The sequence below is a fragment of the Fukomys damarensis genome, unplaced genomic scaffold, assembly GCF_012274545.1.
Source record: "Fukomys damarensis isolate Sample0158 unplaced genomic scaffold, DMR_v1.0_HiC HiC_scaffold_39, whole genome shotgun sequence".
Taxonomy (NCBI): domain Eukaryota; kingdom Metazoa; phylum Chordata; class Mammalia; order Rodentia; family Bathyergidae; genus Fukomys; species Fukomys damarensis.
Window position 1 is genome coordinate 36,038,499 of NW_022900951.1, and position 8,132 is coordinate 36,046,630.

Below are 8,132 nucleotides of genomic sequence, written 5' to 3' on the forward strand. Positions count from 1 at the left end.
GCCTAGCACACCCGAGGCCCTGGGCTTGAGGGCTGGCACCACACCCCCCACCCCACCCCCACATGTTCATTCAAAACAGCAAATTCCCATTTTGCAACCGCATTCGAGAAAGAACAGCCATACCGTCAGCCTTCTGTATCCGTGGGCTCCCCACCCATGGATTCAACCCTTGGCAGATTGAACACGTTCTGGGAAAAAAAGGAAGATCACAGCCATTTCCCATCCCATGTCCTAAACCCCAAACAAAAAACAAAATCACACACACAGTCACATCTGTGCTGAACATGCACAGGCTTATTTTCCTGTCCTCATTCGATCCAGTGGAACCGGGAATTGAACTCAGTGAGGCCACTCTAGCAGGCTGGTGAAAACAAAGAGGCACAGACTTTATTCATCAAACAAAAGGCAGGAAACTTTATAGGGCAGGGGTCTGGTGTGTTTTATCACCTGTAGTGGTCAGAGCAAATAAGTGTGGTCGGATCCATGCAGCCATCAAGGCAGGTGTGTGGCTATTTTCAGGTGACTCCGCACCGAAAAGATGCCGGACTTTGCAGTTGGTATCTATTCGGTGGGAACATCCCATCCTGTGTCCTGTGTTCTCTCTGCTCCGAGATAGCACGGCTTTTGTCGGGCAGAGACAGCACCTGCATCAGCTGCCTGCAGTGTTGTGGGTTTTTCTATCTTGTCAAACTGTACCTTGGAATTAAAGAGCATATTCATTAATCATTTCATTACCAACCGGGTCAAGACCTTGCGCTTGTCAGGCAGGCGTGGTGCCACTACGCTAAATCCTGGCCACCCTGTAGATAAGTTAATTTGATATCTTGTAGGCAGTTAGACGGGGCTGGCCCTCGAGGCACCATCATGGAGGACAATGAATACACATTCACTGATGGCCAGCACTGTAAAAGGAGAGAAGCTACCAAACCAGCAGGCTTCACCTAAGGATGAATAGTAAAACTGAAGAATGAATTCTAAGAATAACGGGGGTTAAGAGCAGGAAAACTGTGAAAGATACTTTGTAAGAGAGACAGAAGGGAGACCAGAAAATGGGTTGCCTGCCCACCCTGCTTCTCAAAGGTGGGACAAAACTAGTCACCTAGTAAGATTGCAAGTACAGTCGCTTACTGATCCATTGAGAAATCCCAAGGTGGGCAAAACTATGATCAACCAATAAGATTCCAAGTATAGCCACTTAGGTAATATTGATTAAATGGGGATCCAATGGGGAAGCGAGTCATGTAGCAAGTGTACTAGGAACTGTGCAAGGATTTTTGGTAAGGGTTGGGTCAGGGATCTCGGTCCCCCACCCAGGTGTCTGATAGCTATTTAGAGTATCGGTCACTGCTATTTACCTTGTATGGCAGTTTCCTTTTGCAATGCTGGCCACAGCGAGTGTGTCCATTGTCCTCCATGTTGGCTCCTGGAGGGCGGCCCTGTCTAACTGCCTCCAAGATATCTAATTAATTTACTGTTTGGGAATTGATCATGTTAAAGTATGCTGTGACGCCGCCTCACAGGCTGCATTCTCCTGGTACATCTTGGCTCCTAAAATGACCTCATGCCCTTATCTCTGGTTTCTCCCCTCCAAGGCCACAGTGGTCCAGGAAAGTTGAAACCTGTGTCTGCGGGACTGGGCCCATACAAGCAATCTGGCCTGTGATAGGTTAAAAGTAGCCCACTCCTCATAAATAAATAGCCCACCCCAAAACTGATAAAAGGACCTTCCTTTCTTTGTTCTCTCTCTCCTTCTGCTTCTTCTTCCTCCTCTCTCTCTGCCTTCCTGCCTCCTGCTCGCCTCCCTACAATAAAGATCTCCTGCCGGACCTCTCGGTGCGTGACTGGCCTAATTGGGAAGGGGCACCCGAAAGGGCACGCGAACCCCCTTTCATTTACCTCTATCTACAATAGTACGTTTTACATATACACAATGACCACATTCATCATAGGGGATTTGTACCTGGACATGATATATCTTGCTGCTTTTTTCCCCATTCCTCTCTCCTCTTCTCAACCCCTCTTCCCCTCCTTATTTCCATAAGCTTTGTTGCCATTTTTTCTCTTCTTTTTTCTTGTCCCTCCTTCCTTTCCCTCTCCCCCGGCCCTTGTTCCCCTTTCATTTGAACATTCCCTCCCCATTTCCCAATATCTACTATACATTTTGATCACAAGTTCCACTTTTGGCTTCTCACACCAGAGAAACAATTTTTTTTTTTTTGGTACCGGGGATCGAACTCAGGCCCTTGTGCTTGTGAGGCAGGCGCCGGAACCACTGAGCTACATCCCCGGCCCCGAAACAATGTGGTTTGTACATATGTGTGTCCGCTCTATTTCCACTTGATCTCAAAAGGCTGAGAAGTGAGACTGTCCACTCTATCTGAAGAGTATAGGACTCACGTTAGAGTGTGGCTGATCTGTGCTCTGGAAGTCTGTCTGCTCCAGTTTCTGCTCCCTCCACCGGGCCCAGCCTAGGATCCCCACAGCAGAGGGGCTCTGGTCTCCCCGAGGAGTGGAAAGAGGGAAGATGCACCAAGTGGTGAGAGAGGGTAGCTTTGTTTTCTTTTGTGATGCTGGGGGCAGAACTCCTCCACACCTGAGATATAGCTCCAGGCCCTGGGGAAAGAATTTGCAAATCCTCACACCTGCAGTGCCAGTGACCCCCCAGAGAGCTTATTAAAACAGTTTCAGTCTGAGTAGGCCTGCAGGGCCTGACAATCTGCATTTCTTTTGTTTATTGGGACCCCAGGCCCTCAGGCATGCTACAAAAGTGCTGCGTCACTGAGCTACAGGCCTAGCTAGAGTTTGTTTCTTTTTTGTTTGTTTTTTGCTTTTTGCTATGTAGTTTGGCCTGGCCTTGAACTCATGAGGATACTCCTACCTCAGCCTCCTAAAGTGCTGGGATTACAGGGGGCCTCATCATGCCTGGCTCCACGCCAGGTTTAGAATTTGAATTTCTAACAAGCTCTGACTGCTGTCCCTGCAACTTACCCCAGAACCTTGGATGCTAAAAAAAGACGGGGTGGGCTGGAATTTAGCTCAGTGGTGCTTCCCCCTGCCTCGAAAGTGCAAGGACCCGAGTTGTATTTATTTATAAATAAATAAAAATGGAGAGCTGCAGCCCACTTCCGATTGGCAAGCTCTCCTCCCCGGGATGCATCCCAGATACCTGGACAAGTATGAGCTCTGCTTTGGGTTGTGAACCTTGGAGCTTTAAACACCCAACTGTTAGGTAGAAAGAGCTGAAAACCAGGACCAGACCAGGACCATAAGAAGCCTTTCTTACGGGGAGGATCTGCCGGGCTGTCTCTGAACAAGGGAGAGAGAGCCACATGGCAGGGACAGGGAGCTTCTTTTATAGGAGCAGGGTGGGGTTAGCCTGAGCTGCGGTGGAGCTGAGTGAGGGAGTATTAACGTGACATCATCGCCAGGAGGGGCTCGTGACATCACTAACTGCTAGGAGGTAGCAAGTATCAGATTAATCTTGTGGTGGGAGAAGAGGCATGATGGGAAGAAGAAGCCATAGTTTAACATGGAGGCTGCTATTCCATGTAGCAGCCATCTTTAGGCAAGGGAAATCTAACACCAACTTCTTTGTTTGTTTTGGTCTTTTGAGATAGGGTCTTACTATGTAGTTGAGGCTGGCCTTGAACTAATGGAGATCCTCCTGCCTCAGCCTCCTGAATGCTGGAATTACAGGTGTGTGGCACCAGGCCTGGCTCACAATCATCAGTTTTGGAGGCAGGCCTGCAGCTGGGCCAGCACCTAGGAAATGAGTCTCCAGAGCCCACACTTGTCAGGGGCAAGAAACACTCTTGTGCACGTATTGTAGGTAGCTAAACTAGTCAGAAAATATTATAAGGCAGTTAGGCAGGGCCTGGCCCTGAGCACAGAAGACAGTGTGGCCTGAGGCTCATTCACCGAAGGCCAGGCTTCAAGAAAAAGAGGATCAACTACACCCCCTAGGGATGAACAGCAGTGATTGATATTCTATCTTATTTATTTATTTTGGTTTTTTGAGACAGGGTCTCACTATGTTGTTGAGACTGACCTGGAACTCACTTTGTAGCCCAGGCTGGTCTCGAACTCACAGTGATCCTCCCGCCTCAGCCTCCCAAGTGCTGGGATTACGGGCGTGCACCACCACGCCCAGCTAAACCCAGGCTGGCCTTGAACTTGCAGTTATCCTCCTGCCTCAGCCTCCAGAGTACTGGGATTACAGGCATGCATTACCACGCCAGGCTTGCTTGATAGTCTAAATAGGCATCAATTACCTTGTGTAGGGACCCAAACCTCCCTAGCCCATTCATTCTCAGAAAAATCCCGGTTCATTCCGCTTGCTACTCAACTTGCTTCCCCATTTGATCCCCACTAATCAGTATTACTGAAGGGCCTATAGTTGTGAGAGAGGAGACCACCCCTACGTATGGAATTGGGCAACTACGGGTTGACTGTGCTGTCAGGCGAGTGTGGATTATGTAGGTAACTATGCTCTTTGTAAAACGCACCTGAGGAGCCATGATAACCTGTCACCCGTCACCAAAGAAGTGTAAGTGACTCAGAAAGTCCTGCCACAACTCTTCGCCCTCCCCTTCTTCACGGCTCTGCTTTGAGTAAATCCTGCTTGCTCTATGCCCAGAGGAATGCCAATGGAATCAAGCCTTGTATGTGTAAAAAGAGATACATAAGGAAGCACAAACTTCTGTTCAGAGCTCTTGAGACTGACAGGAGTCACTCGCTGAGCCGCTGGCAACATTAAAAGCTGCTCTTTCCTCCTATCTTCGTGTTCAAAGAGTTATCTATGTTGGGGTCCTCACGATTTTCTGCTTCAGCTGTAATCTTATTGGTTGACTATAGTTTTGTCCCACCTTAAACCCGCCTCCCCTCCTGGCTTTGCTCAGTAAAACACTCCTGAGAAGCAGTGTCGGTGGGCTACCTACTTTCCGGTCCCCCTCTGTCTCTCTTAGACAGAAGCTGTTTCTCTCCATAAATTCTTCCTACTCAACCTCCGTTGTTCCTAGAATTCATTCTTTAGAGAACACGAAAACTCGGTGTGTTGGATATCCAGCAGGTTAGAAGTTATATTTCCCTTATATTATTTAGAGGTTCAACTTATATCATAAGCATCATGATGTGATGCTGTATTACTTTACCTACAGCTGTGTAACAAAATTTAACAGCTGAAAACAACAGCCAGGCTGGGGATTTAGCTCAATGGCACCGCCACCTGCCTCAGAGGCACAAGGTCCTCAGTTCAAGCCCTGGTGGTGGGGGGAGAAAAGAAAAGAAAAGAAAACAACAGCCAACACTTATCACCTCACAGGAGTGCAGGGAGTGTCTGTCCTCAGAGCGATTCTAATTTAGGGTCTTGAGGCAGGAGATTAGGGCATAACAAAACTGGTTGAGCAAGTGGACATGACCCCATCAATCATGGAGTCCCAGGACACAAGCACAGAACTGTTTCCCAAGCCTCATTTCTGGGCCCAATCAGAACACGGTGTCTTCTATTTCTCTCAGGAGCAAGCAGAGTTTTTTGTTTGTTTGTTTGTTTGTTTGTTTTTGGTATCGGGGATCGAACTCGGGTCCTTGCACTTGCGAGGCAGGCGGAGGCACCACTGAGCTAAGTCCCTGGCTCTCAGGCAGCGTTTGGATAGGCCGGCCCACACTTGACATCGGCCTGAGGAGTGGGAAATAGGAAAGGGCACCACCCCGGGCCACTGTGCTCTTTCACAGCAGAGGGTGCCTCTTTTCCTTCTTTCAGTTGGCCCACACTCGCTCCTACCTTTAATAAATGTAAAACCTCACTACCTTTGGCACTTGTTCTGTCCAGTTCTTTGTTGAGGACAAGAAGAACCTAGAAAGAATCTCTAGAAGGAGACCCCAGCACACCAGGACCTGGTGACAAGCTCTTGGTTCACAGACCAGGGTGAGCTGAAGCCTGGAGCTGCCTGGCTCCTTTCTAGGGCTGCTGGAGTCTTGTCATCCCAGGAACAGCGACCCGGTGGGGGAACAGTGTGGGGACCTGCGATGCCTTCACAGCCAGCCTTAGAAGGTGCATGCTCGCTTCTGCAGCATGCTGCTGATGGCTCCAGCTGCCCTGCTTTTGGAAGGGTGGACGCCAGTGAAGAGCAGAGAGCCAGGGCTACTGCAGCCATCTCGGCACTCACCGAGATGAACTTGTGAGTTGAACAGCAAGGGTGCTGCGCTTTATCCTGGCCTGTGTGAATAATGGCTCTGGAGGCAGGAGGCCCACAAGTTCAAATCCTGCCTGGGCAGCTTAGGGAGAACCTATCTCAAAATAAAAAATAAAAAAGGGCCAGGCCGGGCGTGGTGGTGCATGCCTGTAATCCTAGCACTTGGGAGGCTGAGGTAGGAGGATCGCTGCGAGTTTGAGACCAGCCTGGGCTACATAGTGAGTTCAAAGACAGTCCGAAGTATCCAGGGAGACCTTGTCTCAAAAAACCAAAATCCATAGGGCTGGGGATTTGGCTCAGTGGCACTGCGCCTGCCTCTCAAGCACAAGGTCCTGAGTTTGATCCCCGGTACCACATGCGCGCGCGCGCACACACACACACACACAGAGAAAAACCACCAAAAACAAGCAAACAAAAGGCCTTTCCTAGAGACCCTATTCATCAACTTCCATTTATATGTCTGTGGTCATCCCCAGCTTCCAGGGAGGCTGGGAAACATCACTTTCTATATCTGGGTCATAGTGCTGCCTCCAGTGATACAGAGGCACTGTTAGGAAGGGAGAAGGGGAGAAAGGGCTTTCCATGAAACCCGCTGGTCTCCCAGATTCCTTTCTTCAGTGCAGAAAGGCTCTTAGCCCGGGACTGTGGATCACATTACAGCCTGTGACAGTGACATCAGTGAAGGAGAGAAAGCATGGGACAGATGAAGGAGATCCAGGAAGCTTCAGAGATGTGGGACCAGTAGGATGGGTTCAAGGACACAGGTACTGGGTCAGCCTTGGGAGACGCGCAGCCGCTCAGCCAGCCGGCTTCAGAACAGACTTAGATCTTGGATGGAGAAAGAGTTCCAGCCCAGTGATCTGAGTCCAGAAGGCCCAGCCAGCTCAGCAAGCCTCAGTAGAGGAGGTGGCCGCAGTGAACTGTTCTCTGTGTGTGTGTGTGAATGGTGGCACACATTTCTGAACCTACTGTTAGGAGGGCAGGGAGCTCATTAATCAGTAGTGAGGCTGGCCGTGTGTTTGTGAGCCTCATCGGAGCACCGTGGGAGCAGATGCCAGTCCCCTCCCAGCCCCTGGGAGCGGCAGTTCTTTCCATGAGCCCATCTGTTTCTGCTGGGTAGGGAGGTGCCCAGGTTTCAGGGCCACTGCTGTGTCACCCTGGGGACCAGGGCCAGGTCGCAGGTGTGTGTGGTGCTGGCTGGGGGCGAGGTGATGGCACCCCTGTTCTAGAACTGCCAGCCTTTTTGTTTGTGGGGGACCAGCTTCTCAGGAGCCCGACCTTCCCACTACCACCAGACCCTCTGTGTCTGGGGTTTAAGGGACAGCTTTGCTCTAGGGCAGTAAAAGTCTCCCTTGAGGTAGCTCACCAGAGCTCAAGTACTTTTCACGCTAATCCATCACATGATGGCCTCCGTTTCGTTTTTTTCCCCATCTCTTAGTTTATGATTACCAGATTTCATGCTCATTAACAGACATTTGAATAATGTGCCCCCATACAGTAGAGAATGTGTGCTGACCATCCCAAAATGGTCGCTGTTCCCTCTGACCAATTGTTCAGGATATGTACATAGAACGTAAGCTTCTAGGTAAGCATGTAGTCTCATTAAACATCTTCTTTTCTTTTTTTGAGACAGGGTCTCCCCATGCAGTTCAGGCAGGACTTGAACTCTCGGCGATCTTCCTGCCTCAGCCTCCCAAGTGCTGGGATCGCAGGTATGTGCTGCCATGCCCAGCTCTAGATCCTTTTTGAGAAGGATGGAGCAGCATATTTATTACCTGTTAACCCTTTTTTCTTTGGGGCTAGAACTGGCACTGTCTGCACTGTCTCCTTGTAAAGCGGCAACATATTGCTGGGGATTTAGCTCAGTGGTTCCGCCACCTGCCTTGCAAGCACAAGGACCCGATTTCAATCCCCGGGGCAAAAAAAAAAAAAAAAAAAAAA

At 49.7% G+C, this 8,132-nt stretch overlaps 1 long non-coding RNA gene across 1 annotated transcript in view; it reads right to left on the reverse strand.

The window, feature by feature from the left end:
* Window positions 1-557: 557 nt before the first annotated feature.
* The window catches only part of LOC109117621, a 34,087-nt gene continuing 26,512 nt past the window's right edge, over window positions 558-8,132 (reverse strand). The window contains exon 3 of the long non-coding RNA XR_002024917.2: window positions 558-696. This is a non-coding gene — a long non-coding RNA (uncharacterized LOC109117621). The remainder of the gene's footprint in view (window positions 697-8,132) is intronic.